Below are 15165 nucleotides of genomic sequence, written 5' to 3' on the forward strand. Positions count from 1 at the left end.
TGCCACTCTACAAGTACTGATGTTACTACATTAATTACTGCTGTTTAGCCAGTAACTGTGACTACTAAAGGTACTGCTACTACCTCGCCTGCTGGTATTGATTCTAAGAGTAGCAGGATATGTGATACTCATGTGATGCCTAATAATTCTCCTGCTACAGCTACTGCTATTAGAACAACAATTGATTCAAATTATAATACCACAGCAACTTCCACTGCTACAGAATTACTACTAAACCTGTTGTAACTGCTTTCCATGATAATAGCATAATAGCAATTGGGATTTGAGTCTTTTAATGGCCCTCCACGGTGCTAACACAAAGCCTTCAAGTGAACGAGTAATCGTTTAGCATTGTTATTATGATGATGATGAGTTATGTGGGTGTTTGTGCTGGAAAGTTGGAAAGCCGTTTTGGTGACACAGGATATAAAAAGAGTAACGAACTGGGGGGGGGGTCATTTGAGCCATGTCATTCCAAGTGCTTGATGACTGAAAATACTCGTCTGAAGTTCATTTAGCAAAATATTAATTGCTCACATACAGTAGGTGTATTCTGTCACTCTCTTGTACAGCATAATCGGTGTTAACGATAAAAATTAAAATGGGGTAGATGCTTTTCAAGTCATCCCCAAATTGAAGAAACACGCATTTTAAATGAGTTAATCCTTCCTTAAAACGTTTTGATCTGTTGCGTCTAAATCATCAGAGCTTCATTCCAAATGCCTGAAGGAAACCTACTGTATGTACAGCACATGCACAGATAATTGCTACCTAATCTTTTCCCTGGCATGTGTTCACAGTCAAGGCTGGGCACACATGACAGTGGTGAGCTGAGGTACTAGGAGGGTGATGGGCAATGTTCAGAACTTTAATAAGGACAAACTGGATCACACTTTTTATTTTAATGATGCTCTTTAAAGAAAAGACCATACAGACTTTTGACCAGACAAATTGATGAAATTGAATCACTCAATATTCTATATTATTCTGCAACATTAGAGTGGCCAGGGTTTGGCTATATATATATTTTAAATAAACAGATATGGACAGACTATTCATCTGACAAATGACAGAAACAAGGGCACAGTGGGACAGACTGTAAGATTGTAATCCACTGCAAGCTGTTTGAAGTTCTCTTTGTTTTGTTCATGCAGCCCTGCTGCTGTATTTCAGCACTCTGCTATTGCAGAACTGCTGGTCTTCCTGGTGTTCAACTTGCTGGGGCTGGCATCCTGTCCAGTAAATTGTGCCAGATCATCCTCAGGAAGATAACTCAAGCGCTGCTGGACAGGACCGACAGTGATGGTGACACCAAGGCAGTATTAAAACACCCAGAGGTTCTGCACAATGAGGCAACAGCACATTAGTAAACAGACACTTCCTTTGTCTTGCACGCGCTGTGATTAGTTAATAACTATTGACATGATGTAAGCAAGCCTGTGTTTGTGTGTCAGACACAATAATGTCCTGGTGCAATTCCTTTTTTTTTTAAGCAAGCATTTGATGATCTTGCTGAATTGTGTGGGTGTATGGTTCTGTAGCAGGGTTTGTACCAGACCACTGTGAGCATGGAAAACAAAAAGCTTGCAGATGTCAATACATATAAATCAATATCATAGTATTAATAGGGCCTTGGATACCTTGTAAGGAGAGAGCAGCAGACACACTACATGAGCTGTTCTCTGAAACAGCATAAAGTGTAATATGTACTTTATATAATATTAATGGTAAACAATATATTTGCATGAACAGGACTGATGAAAGCAGCCAAAGGCTGAAATTCACAGAAGAATCACAGAAGATGCACTACATCCAGCACTGGATCAATCAGTGCTGACAATGCTGACGATATAGATATCCACCCATCCGTTCTCCAACCACGTTATCCACTACAGGGTTGCAGGGGAGCTGGAGCCCATCCTGGTAAACAAGGGGCACTAGGCAGGGTTCACCCCGGACGGAACGCCAGTCCAAGGCGGGGCACACACACTCACACCAGGGCCAGCTTTCCCAGAAGCCATTAACCCACCAGGTCTGGGGGAGCACCTGGATGAAACCCACACACGCACAGCGCTCACAGATAAGACCCCAGGGACCGAGCCCACAGCCATGCTGAGCGCTGCGCCACTGTGCCATCCTGATATGGATATCCTTATATATATAATGGAGCAAAAGTTCAGGAGGAGGTCAGGCCCTAATCTCACCCACAAACCCACAGTCTCTCCCCTCATTAAAGGGAGGGAGGGTCCCCCAACAGCTTCATTACGGACTGGATGCTGTTTTCCACAACCAGGTGAGTTACCCCCAATACACCTCTTTAGTCGAATCTCACCTCTTGTCCAGTTTAATCAGGGCTTGGCAGAACTCCTGATGGAAGCCACGCTGGACCTGTGTCTCTTCACAGTAACACGCTGTGGAACATGAAGCAATATTTGGATTTTTCTTGCATCTGTGTGGATTTCCCGTTGATCTTCCCCTCGGGGGCTCTTTCCAAATACAGAAACCTTCCCCATTTTCTGCGGAAAATCCCACTCATTCCCTCCGTTTCCGAAACGTGACTTGGGACAAGGAATTGATCAGTCACGATGGCTTTGAGGGCAGGCGTTGACTGCCAGACTTGCGCAGTGACAGCAGGCTGTGTGCGTTAAGAGTGTTGCACATATGAATGATCATTTCAAATCTGGAAAACTGTGGTGAACATTACCAAGACTATGAAACACTGAATATTACAGCTGAAGGAGGCAGTAAAGAATAAACCACATATGACACTACTGCACAGACTGGCTGGAGCAGTGATAATAGCTTTTTATCATTGCTAAGTATCTAAAACTCTAGAGCAGCATGTAAAATAGCTGACAAAAGAAAGCTCTTTAATTGAACCAAGCTGGGGAATGGTACTAATCACAAAGTGGCTGTTAACCAGTGGAGTCAGGAAGTGAGCTGGCGCTGCTGTGTGTAACGGTGCTCAGTGCATTGCCCAAATCTCCCAGTTCCCAGACCAGGTGATGTGTCAGCCAAAAACACTTACCACTTACTGGAACTCATTTAAGAAGTCGGCCACAGAAGCTGAAGGACAGTGAGGACAGAGGTCCCTGTTATCACTCTGGATGGTGGTTCAGAGGCGGAGACCAGCCGACATCAAGGTTGCAGACGCACCTGTGGTTTTAGAGTCCAGGAGCTGGAATAAGTGTGTGGACCTGCCTGTCCGGGCAGGAGGAATTCCCCTGGAGCTCTGGGAGGATGCAGAGAGCAGCTCAGCACCACAAGAAAGAGCAGGAGACCAGCCAAACAAGCACACTCCGTGTTCCTCAGCATGTTGCTGTGGGCTGGGAGGATGACTAAAGAAAAAAAACCCACATTAGGAGGTGACTTTTCAATAGCTGAAATAGCTGAATAGGAAATAGCTGAGGAGCTTCTCTTTATTCTCCTGTCCCTGACCCCCTTTAGAAAGGCCACAGACCACTGTGCTGAGCTCAGGCCCTCATTACAGATCAACCTCTTCCTTCTCCATGCATGGAAAGCACTGTTTTCTGCAGCTGCAAAATTGTGTGACCTTTGTTGCAGGCTCCAGGCAGCACTGGGAGATAACTGCTAACACAGTAAAATAAATAATCCTTACCATAGTAAATCTGCTTAGCTTGAACTGAACTTGAACTTGAACTTAATTGCCATATGTGACCGGCACATGTACTGGTACAATGGAAGTCTGACTTACAGAAAGAAAGTCTCTCGAATGTTAAACAAAAGTGTAAAACACTAAGTGCAAACAGTGCATCAAGACAACATACAAACAGTAGACAATGTACAAGTAAACAGTTTGAATGTAAACAATGCAGACGCGTAAAGAACGACTGCAGGTGTGCAATAAATAAAATAACAATGAGGTAGATGGTGCAGGTGTGGTCTGAGGGGTCCAATCGCACTGCTTGTGGGTAGAAGCTATCAAGGAATCTGGTGGTAAGTGTCCATATGCTCTTGTATCTCTTGCTTGAGGCCAGTTGAAGAGCTCATGCCCGGGGTGGTGACTGTCCTCTGTGATGGCCAGAATTCTACCACGGCGGCGATCCTCAAAAAGCTCTTTAATCTCTGTGTGTGTATTGAGTGGGGTGGGGGGTGAGGTGCGGCTTGGACCCCAGTCCACACACAGCTGGCTCACTCCCCTGCTTTGCCTCGCCTGACCGCCTGCTCGGGGGAGAGTGCACATTGCTTCCTTGCTTCCCATGCGACTGTGGGAGCTGTAGCAGAGTCGAGTTGAATGACATTCAGTGCTTTCAAATTGGAAGCATATAAAAACTATTGAGCCAAAAGATGCAAACTATAATCATCGCCATCATCCTCTCCAGCCTCATCATCAGCACCATCACCTTCACGTTCAACACCACCACCATCATCATCATCATCATCATCACCCTCATCATTACTACTATCATCATCATCAACACCATCATCATCATCAACACCACTATCATCACCCTCATCATTACCACTATCTTCATCAACACCATCATCATCAGTATCTCCACCATCATCAACACCACCATCACCACTGTCATCGTCTCCATTATCTCCACTTTCAACCTCAACATCATTTCTCCACCATCGTCACACTCATCATCATTTCCACTTTCCATTATAACCATAATGCTGAAGTGTTCATAAATTAATCTAACCAGATTTACAACATAAACAGCTCTTATTATTTATATATATATAATCTCTTTTTGCATACAACTCTGTCTTAAACACACATTGAATGTGTTTTATTTTTCAGAGCTCTGGTATATTGTTTATATATACAGTACACATCCTGTATTCTGTGAAGGATGTATAATGCATTCATTGTGCCTTCTATCTTTGTATCTGCCTTACCACCCACAGTCTGCTTTCCAAATCTGGAAATCAATATGAAAGAAAATGTACTTTTTATCCATGTATGAGTATGAGGCTAGAATATTGCGTGGTTGGGGTGTTTCCAACAATGTATTTCAGGGAATATGTTCCAAAACTGACTTCAGGGATTAGAAACAAACAAACCCCTCTTGTGGTTAGTGATGACATCTCATCCAGGAGATGGATTAGCAATACATTCGAGGTACCAGTCTGGGACAGAAAATTGGGTCACAGCGTTTGTGAACCAATTTGTCATGTTTTCATTTGCAGTTCTAAGAAAACAAGCAACAGCTCTGATTATGTTAGGGCGTGATAACCATTTGTTCCAAAAACAGAAGTCATCGCCTCTTTTCTTTCCTTGCAAAATAAAAAGAGCGAGAAAGGAAATACAGTATGAAACTGAATGGCGAGATTATCCAGGAAGTTGGGTTACGGAGGTGTTGAAGCTGGGGTGAATCAATAGACTTCAGTTTCATCACCATACCAGCTGCAAGCAAGCCTGGACTCCACATGGATAGGCAATGCAGCATTGTTATAGGGAATAATCACCGTGGTATTACATACTGAAATAGTCCAGTCAGTTGTATGCAAGAGAGCGTGTGTGCTGCTCATCTATAACATCTCACAATCCTCAGGGTATAGTGAGTAGAAGGGAGATCTCACCAGTTGTAGTGACTTCAGGAAACAAAGCAAACAAGCAAAATACTTCTCAATCCATCAGACTATTTTTTTTTAATGACACAAATACATACATGCTCGATTGACACATTCGTTACTGTGCAGAACATCATACGTGCTCAGCTAATTTATTGCACCATGCATCCTGCAGGTGATCCGAATGTCTCTGTTTAACTCAGGGTAGGGATTAGGACTGGGATGTGCTTCGGATTTTGGAATACAGTTTGGGTTAGGGATTGGGATTTAAGGATATGCTAAAAATCTCCAAAATGCTTAGAAAGCATATGTCTCATAACAATATATGCATATAGTTGGTTGCTTATATGATCATTTACAGCACAATATTGTGCTGGGCAGTACAATGAGAGCTCCAGGTCACATGGTATACAGGTGACACACAGAGGACGATCCACAGCGCAGTGCCAGGCACCTCTCCTGTGGCTCCTGGAAGAGCTATGATTAGCCTGTTGTGTTTTAGTGGAGATCTATAGAGGCCTTGGGCAGTACAGGTACATGTAAAATGCATTGAGACCCCAGTATAGGCAAGTGCTCTCAAATCCCGTATTTTCTGTGAGTCTTTGTAATTAGATAGATAACACTTTATTGATCCCGTAGGGAAATTGATGTGTTACAGCAGTCCAGCCCAAGACAAGCAAAAACAGACATCAGAATAGACGGAAAGTTATACATAATAAATATAAAATAAATAAATGAAAATAAATACATACAGTAGGTGTGTGCAAACGATGATGATCATGATTAGCTGCATCACTGTGATTCTTCTACCTTTTATCAGGAACATCAGGAAATGTGTTGCAATATCCCTCCACAGAACAGGGAGGGAAAATCGCCCGGCACAACGCGGTTCCCTTCAGCTTTTCCCTCTGTGGCGGGAGGAAGAGACAATAATGTAGCAAGCGGCCATGCTGGTGAGCCCCTCACTGAAGGAAGAGAGAACTGACAGCCAGGGCGGAAAGAGAGCCTGAGATCGGGACCGAACCCGTGAGTCTGCAGGCATGCAGGGCCTGTCAAGTGGACCTAAATATAGGAGCCTGACATTCAGCATGCAGCGGAAAACAGGCTGTGGTGTTGAAGGGGGTGTGGCGCAGTTTCCTGTGGCCTGGTGCGTAGGGGCTATGGTCTTGGTTTCCTTGCAGCGCTCGTGAAGCCAGACGTATCGTATGAGGGTTAGACTGATGTCTGATGTCAGAACCTCGTCTTCTGAAATGGACCCAGGAAAAGGCCAGGAAAGAGAGTGTGTGTGTGTGTGTGTGTGTGTGTGTGTGTGTGTTGCAAGAGAAGACATGGGGGACCAGCTTCTCCACAAAGGGGAGAATTTGAACACACTCATCTCCACCCTGCAGCTGCCCCTGGGTTCACTCCTCTCTGACTGGGGTTCGAGTCTCCTCGTCCTGTGGCCAGCGGGCTGCCCGTTAACCAAGGGGGTTAAGCCAGACGTTTCTCACCCAGTATTCTTAAAAGTCACAAAGCATTCAATCTGTGGATGTTGTTGTCCCTAATGACCTACCAATTGGACTAGATGGGCCAAACTCTCAATTGTATCAGATGGGCCCCTTTCACCTATCTCCTTTCTCATGTTAATGAACGACAAATGGTTTTGATTAGGAGGGACATTTTCAAATATGTGTCAGTCAAGCTGTCCTGCGAGAGAACATAAGGTGACTTTAGCATCAATGCACGCAGATTTCTGAATACAGACCAGGAGCTGCATGGGGCGTCAGAGCCTGATTCCGGATTCTGGAATCTCCTCTGACATCACAAGCAGAAAGGAAAGACAGGGGCGTGTCAGTCTTTGTGACATCACATGCGGTCTACACTCATTCTCATTGCTTTCCAATTACAGGCTTCTGTTACCCATCTCTGTGACTGGCCTGCTGGAGCCTTCCGCAACACCTTTTACATCCTGCTAAGGAGACAACAGCAAGAAATGACAGCCTGTTCCAAACACCTCATTACTCAGTAGTATCAATAAATCTTTCTGTATTTTTGTGTGGCGCAGAGGTGCTCTGTCTGGGGGTGAAGGTGACTGATACCTACTTTATTCTAGGTGACTTCACTCATTTCCTTCTGACTCAGTCGTTGACAGATGAGATCATAATATTGCCTTACTCAGAACACTCATGTACACAACAGCCGTTCAAGCCAGCCTACTACTGACGGACACACCAAAACAACTTAGCAGTATTTTTTGGAGACAAGAGCACTCTGCCCTTGTGTTCTCAGAGCTGTGATTGTAAATTAAAATGGTTTAGACAGTACATGGAGGAAAACCAAGGGAAAACAATAAATCTCCCACCAACGTTTGATAATACCACACAATTTCGTACTGTAAGGTTTTTTTCTGCGTATTTGCTTTAAACATTTCACTTTGTATGAACACTAGAGACTCATGTGTGAGTCTAGAGGTTGAGGCGCCGTCGCTATAGGAGATTGGGAGCCAGATGCATGTTCCCGTTAATATGTTTTAATTAAAGTGCTTGACTTGTTGTGTCTCTGAGTGCGAAGGCGGGTGATCCCTTCCTCCCTGTGAAGGGTAGCGGAGAAACGGTGGAGGTGTCTCACCGTGACTGTTTCCCGGGGTATAATTCCCACTCCGTCAGTAGAGGCTCTCAGGGCCCGCTGGGCGACTGTGCTGTCCGGACAGCGGCGTGCGGTCAAGGCCGGCAGAGCTGCAGTGTCCCCTGTGACTCGTTGGGTGCCAGCGGATCTGGCGAAGTCTCGGAGGGACTTCTCTCCTCCGCTCCTCCGAGGGAGGGCTGGGGCAGGGAGCTGAGATAATGGAAGAGCACTGGGGGCTTTTAAAGTGTTTCAGGGAACAACACGGAGCCAAGATCTTGCTCTTCACCGAAGTGGTGTACATACTCGGACTGCAAGAGGTTATCTCTGAAGTGCCCTGAGAGATGTCTTCATGTTTGTGGGCAAAGTGTACTTACGATCTTATACTGTAGCTCACCCACCACAGTCCATAAATCTTTTATTTATTTCGTTCTTGGACACCGGGGCCTGGGGGACCAGTGGTTCCCAGCTCTCCCAGCAGAAGGGCTCCTAACAGACAGAAACCCATCATTAGGTCACAGGCAGCGAGGGCTCCTGGGGTGAAGAAATATTCCCCAGTGCCTCAGGACGATGAGGAACCATCAGTGTGAGAAAGCATGTGGGCAGGAGTCACTGAGGTGAGAGCCTGACTGTATCATCACAGTGTACAGTAATAACTCCAGATTAAAAATAAATCATGACACAATAGTGTGTGAACTGCAGCACATCAATTGTCCTGGGATGGGGGACAGACGACGGTGTGTTCAGTCACTCAGTGTCAGGGTGCTCGGCTGCAGTGTGTTCAGTAGCTCAGTGTCAGTGTGCTGGGCTGCAATGTGTTCAGTAGCTCAGTGTCAGTGTGCAGGACTGCAGTGTGTTCAGTCACCCAGTGTTCAGTCACTCAGTATGTTCAGTCGCTCAGTGTCAGATTGCTGGGCTGCATCTGGTCTACAGTGTGTTCAGTCACTCAGTGTGTTCAGTAGCTCAGTTATAGTGCTGGGCTGAAAATTGTCAGTAACTAAATGATGATGAGTTTGAAATTTTATTCCTATAACAGTGTATTTTGAAGCTTTTGTTTAAGTTTACTTTTATTTAAGTTTACAACAACTTGTGAAGAGGAAATAGTTAGAATTGTGGGAACAGTTTTTTTCATTAAGTTGGTCAGTTTGTGGAATCAGCTGGAATTTGTCTGGAGTAAGAAAACATGTAGCATTTTTCTTGCTGTGGGTGGAAGTTTTGGAAAAACACAAGAAAAAAACCCTCTTTCAACACTACTTATAGGTTTCATAAGCCTTCGTCTTCCTTACGTTTTCCCTGGCCTGTCCCACATGCTGGAGGGACTTCCCATGTGCCCAGGGACAGGAATTTACTCCTCACTGCTCGTTACTCAGACAGCTGATTGAAACCTGGCGTGAATCAGTGCCGATGTTTTATGTAGACCAAGTAACATCACCAGGAGGTTTAAGAGCACAAAGGCAACTAGAGAGTGAATCATGACATCTAATCCCAGGTTAATTGCTTATCCACATGAATTCAAAAGATCTCTTTCTTGTTTTTGTGACTTTGCCTATGTGGCTTTTCAGTATAGGAGAATGTTGTATGCGAAGGTGAGTCAGGGTTGTAGCTGGTGTATCAGGACTGGGCTGTGTGTGTGAAGGAGCCCGTTGCTCTGTGGAACTGTTTCAGAAAGCCTGTCGCAATCAGGGTATGATCTGTTGCTGTTTGTGTTCGAACACGATTGACCATTTTCTGCATTTTACTTCACACTAAAGTTCTCCAGTAAAATACACAGCTTTATAAATGGATACAAAAGCAAGTTACTATGGCTAAAAACATCAGCCAGATAAACTAAAGTGAGCAGTATGTACTGCATTTCACATCCTAAAGGGGTTACCATAATGATCACTGACCCTTTCATCTAAAGTGCTTCTCTTAACAAGTATTATTTAACCCAACAAAGTTTAGCACTTCATTTACAATTTGTTTCCCACGTGCTAAAGGATAATAGCAGCGTTTCCATGGGGCATTAATACTCCTGCAAGCTAAATATTTGCAGGATTTAGAAACGGTGTGGTCGGATTTCATCATTCTCACCCTTTTGCAGTAAAGTTACAGCCCATCATTTAGGCTGCTCTCTTCCAGCCAGTGTGAAGAAAGTGTTGTGATGTGGCCACGGCCGTTTCGGAATCGAAACCTTTTTAATGTGTGAAAACGACGAGCTAATTGACAGAGACAGTTCCCCTTGAACAAAGCAGTCCCTTCACGGAAAACAAGAGAAACCGTCGCTCGGTTAAATGACGCCAGGACTGAGGACTGCTGAAGGTTATTTTAAATCAAGCCTGTCCCCGGAGCGAAAAACATATTTCGGTTTTTTTGCCTTTCCCTAACAGCGTCCCATCCACGCTCTCCAAAGCAGAGAGCAATACCTGGCTCGTCTGAGATCGTGACGCCTGGGTGCGGGGCGGGGCGGCTGGGCTCGGGCTGGAGCGGGCTGCCTGAGGCCCGGCTTGGCTCTGCTCGGGCTGGGGGGGTGGGCACGGCAGCTCTCCCGAGGAAACTGTCGCCTGACGGGAGCACTGGGAAGTGCTGTCAAGCCCGCTGGAATCGGAGGGACAGAGGTGTGCGCGGCGGTGGGCTACACCCCCCCCGCGGGCAGCAGGAAGACCCGGGTACAAAGCACAATCGTCACTGGTCTCGGATCACACGCGGGCCCCCTGGTGTGTAGCCAAATCGGGGTGCTGCCTGCCGGTGCTCCCCCACTTGTGCGCTCAGGATTCATGTCTCACAGGCTTGGGAAAACAAGAAAAGACACAGGAAAAAGTTTTCAGGGATCCGTCAGCGTGGTGGCGGCACTCGTCCTGTTCCAGCCACACAAACGACTGTGGCGAATTCGGTGACATCATGAGCGGCGTCATTGGGCGCTATTTTCTGCCTGCGGTGGTGGGAACAGCCCAGGCAGCCCGGTGCCCTGGCACCATGTCACGGCCGTCGTGTGACAAAGCTGAAGAGCACATCGTTGGGAAGATTATTGCTCGGTTAACCACCCCCGTAATGAAAGAATAGACTCACTGCATACGCTCTTCAATTGGTGTACAAACACACCACAACCCGATGTATCCACTGTGTGAGGAATCACTTTGTTATAGACGAAAATGAGGGTAAACTGAGGAACAGTGGCTAAGAGTAAGAAATAACAATATAAGATTTCTGGAGACAGATAAAGATTAGGGCTCGTCTGTGCAGCATAGTGCTTTTGAAAAGCAACTGCCCTCTGCTCTGGACAATCACTGTGGCCCTCTGCTCTGGACAATCACTGTGGCCCTCTGCTCTGGACAATCACTGCGGCCCTCTGGTCTGGACAATCACTGCGGCCCTCTGCTCTGGACAATCACTGCGGCCCTCTGCTCTGGACAATCACTGCGGCCCTCTGGTCTAGACAATCACTGCGGCCCTCTGGTCTGGACAATCACTGCGGCCCTCTGCTCTGGACAATCACTGCGGCCCTCTGCTCTGGACAATCACTGTGGCCCTCTGGTCTAGACAATCACTGCGGCCCTCTGGTCTGGACAATCACTGCGGCCCTCTGCTCTGGACAATCACTGTGGCCCTCTGGTCTGGACAATCACTGCGGCCCTCTGGTCTGGACAATCATTGTGGCCCTCTGCTCTGGACAATCACTGTGGCCCTCTGGTCTGGACAATCACTGCCCTCTGCTCTGGACAATCACTGCCCTCTGCTCTGGACAATCACTGCCCTCTGCTCTGTGGGGGAAGCTCAAACGTCACCCTTTCAAGTCAAAAAGATACTGCTGCCCTGGAGGTGCTACAGAGTAAATTCCATAGGGACATGATTCAGGTATCCTGAAAGTCTGCTCAAGAGAGACTTCCTCAAGACCAGAAGACTGTGGAAAATCAGTCTACACACAGGAAACCACACAGGAGACCCATTTTTACACAGAGTGGCCCACTCCCCAGCCATGTTAATGTTGCTGACTCCCTGGGTACCAGGGACTGCCCTGATGGAACTGTTAGATCATTAAACTGTGCAAGACGAGGCCCTTAGAACACCATCTCTTAACTTTTCTTAAGAGAACCTTTCTTGCACACAGACCTGGATTAGGAACTTACTGGCCTGCAGCTTTGTGCCTGTCTGCTGCCAACAGGTGACGTACTGGATCAAGAATCAGCTGGCCAGTGGACAGCTGTTCTGCTGGATGACTTCATACCCCAGCGTTTTTTGCTTGGAGTGTTTGCCTTTTTAAGTTGCTTTCCCACATGTCCAGAAGACATGTGTCAAAATAAACACCTCGCTCTTTTTCACAAGTAGCCTCTCCTACTGCAGCTCAGTTTCAATTCAATTCAAGCTTTATTGTCCCCTAGGGGAAATTTGTTTGCTCATTTTTACCACCCATATATAAAACCCTGCGTTTTTCCACATGAAACCTCATCTGCCATGAGTTTGTGAAGTTATGGATCTTATCTAAATCTTGAAATTTAATTTGCTTCTTCTGCAGTCTACTAATCCTCCTAAACATGCAAACATGACTCGTTTACTTGCTATTCCCAGAATTCAGATCACTGATTTAAATTAGGAAGAGCAGTGGTCCTAAGACAGATCCCTGTGGTACTCCACTAATTACTAGTCTAGATGTCTGGAATCCATCACGAACAAAGTACGTAGGCTTTTGCTGACTCAGGATAACAGCAGGAGCGCCGATTCTCCGCAGCTCTTACGTCAGGAAGCACAGCAACAGCAGTGAGGCAACAGCCCTCTCCTGTGAAAGGTAGCACACTTCTGTTGTGCCATTTCCTGTTCTTGTTTGTCCAGCTGTTCAGGCACATCGCAGACCGGACACCACACTTCAGTAGCAGCCTTGCCAGCAGGCGTGTGCAACAGCTGCTCCTGGTCTCAGAACTGTGTGAGAAATCTGTGTAAAAGACCACAAGAAGTTGCCAAACTTCAAAAGTGAGGAGGAAGAGGATAGGTTACAGGGAATCCAGCCTGCTGAGTCAGTGCTTTGGTGATGTAACAGTAGGTATTTGTTTTTTATATAATGCCTTGAGGAATCCATACATTGGATGGATGCAAAAGCAGTTGCGGGTCTTTACCATACATTAATGAACAGCTGTCTGCAAGTATGAAACCTTGTACTCAGTAGTTTGGTTAGATCCTGATACACACAAGAGTGAGAGGCGAGATGGGCAGAGTGGGCTTGGCGTAGCTCACCTGGCTGAGGCAACTGGCAGCCCAGCCAGAGGAGTGAGGCTGCTGCAAGGAATGAGCCAGGGAGCTGCTGCAGGGGTGTAGATGGGGTGGCAGGAAGTGTACGAGGGAAGTGCATTGTGGGACGTCCCAGGTCCGAGACTAATATACGTAGGCAAGTAGAGGTGTGCAGCAGACAATGTCCTGCTTTGTAAACAGGAAACAGGAACCATCCAGGTAGAAATGAGAATTTGTTCTTAATTGATTTGTCTAATTAAATACTGGACTCCACAAACTGAAGCTGTAAAGCGTGTTTATTGCATCTCATTTGGTTTTCAAGGTTTGATGTTAACAGGTGATGAAGCAAATACTTAAACTTTTAATAAACAAGTAAAGATTTTTTTTCCGGAATCCCTGAAGCAGGAGGACAGGTGTTCCTGGGGCCAGATCTGACCCCTTGTGTGCTGGGAATAATCATCGGCCCAGTGGTGTTCTTGGTGGTGTTCACCCAGTGCTTTGCCCACTGATGGTCAAGAAATTGCCCCAACCAGACCTGGAGCTTTCATTCCAGCAGAGCTTAATTACAGGACCTTAACTGGAGCCTTAATTGAACTAACAAGTTGCTTGATTGGAATACATGTATGTTTTTTTATACTAACATGAGATATGATTTGAATGATGAAATGTGATAGTTAAAAGGCAACCTCATGCATGTTTAAGAGCTAAAAACAGCTCATTTAAATCCTGTTATTAAGTCAATTAAGGGTGCAGCTGTGAAGCAGGGAGCTGGGCTGGGAGAGAGCCCAGCAGGTGTGTGGGCCTCCAGGACCGCTGTATAACGAGATGAGCAGACCCAGTTCCCAAGAACACGATGTGTCTCACTCACACTGTTGTTGAACCAACAGGAAGCAACGCCAGACTTTCAAATCTTTCTCTACACAATTTGCACCACAAAAAAAACAGCGGCTTTCCTGTCTCCGGCCTGTGGTAGCCCTGCTATGCTGACCCCCCATGGAGCAGAGCCAGAAGCAGAAGACAGGGCTGACCCCTAGACTGCACACGGTTTTCACCCCTCGCTGAACTCCTTGGGTAACAACTCTGCATCCCAGCTGCAAGAATAGCACAGGCCAGGCCCATGCCTCGTCCCAGCTCCTGAAACTCCGGGAGGCCAAGGGGCAGATTTAGGGCAACTCCAGACAGGACTGCACCACCGCCAAAGGCACAGAGAGGCTCGTAATGAAGAGCTTCAGGAGAGAGACGCCTTGTGAAGCCATCAGGCCTGGGAGAACACCGATGGAAGCACACAGAGCAAACCCTGCCTTAGACAGCACGGGGGCAACACGCAGGGAGAGCCAGGCTCCATGGCCTCCATGAACACACTCTACAAGACACCAGGGAGAGGCTCCACAGCAGCCAGGGCAAGGTGCCCCACTGTGCCAGTCTGGCCTGGCGTCGGGAGCTGTGGTCTGGTGGGGTTGAGGCTGTGCTTTTCTGAGACAGAGGGAGGACTCAGGAGACTGAAGGAAGATGTCAGTCTATGAGATGCAGAGGGCTGGGATGTTGTTATTCTTTTTTTCTGAACGCTTGCCTAGGGCAGGACTACACCCTGTAATAATTTTTGTCTTGTTCTTAAGAGGTTTGTTTTGAGGCTGGATTTGTTTCAGTTGGTAGGTTTTTACTACCAGTGCAGAGGCAGACTCCCTGATTGCTAAAGAAAACCATATGCCAGTGTTACCAATACCATCTTTTTTTAAGGCTCCTTCTAAATTACGACCAAATGGGTGAAAATTAAGTTCTGCTTTCATTTTGAGGGGTAGCTGTGGCCCAGTTTTCTATGTA

This window comes from Lepisosteus oculatus, chromosome 16 (assembly GCF_040954835.1).
Source record: "Lepisosteus oculatus isolate fLepOcu1 chromosome 16, fLepOcu1.hap2, whole genome shotgun sequence".
Taxonomy (NCBI): domain Eukaryota; kingdom Metazoa; phylum Chordata; class Actinopteri; order Semionotiformes; family Lepisosteidae; genus Lepisosteus; species Lepisosteus oculatus.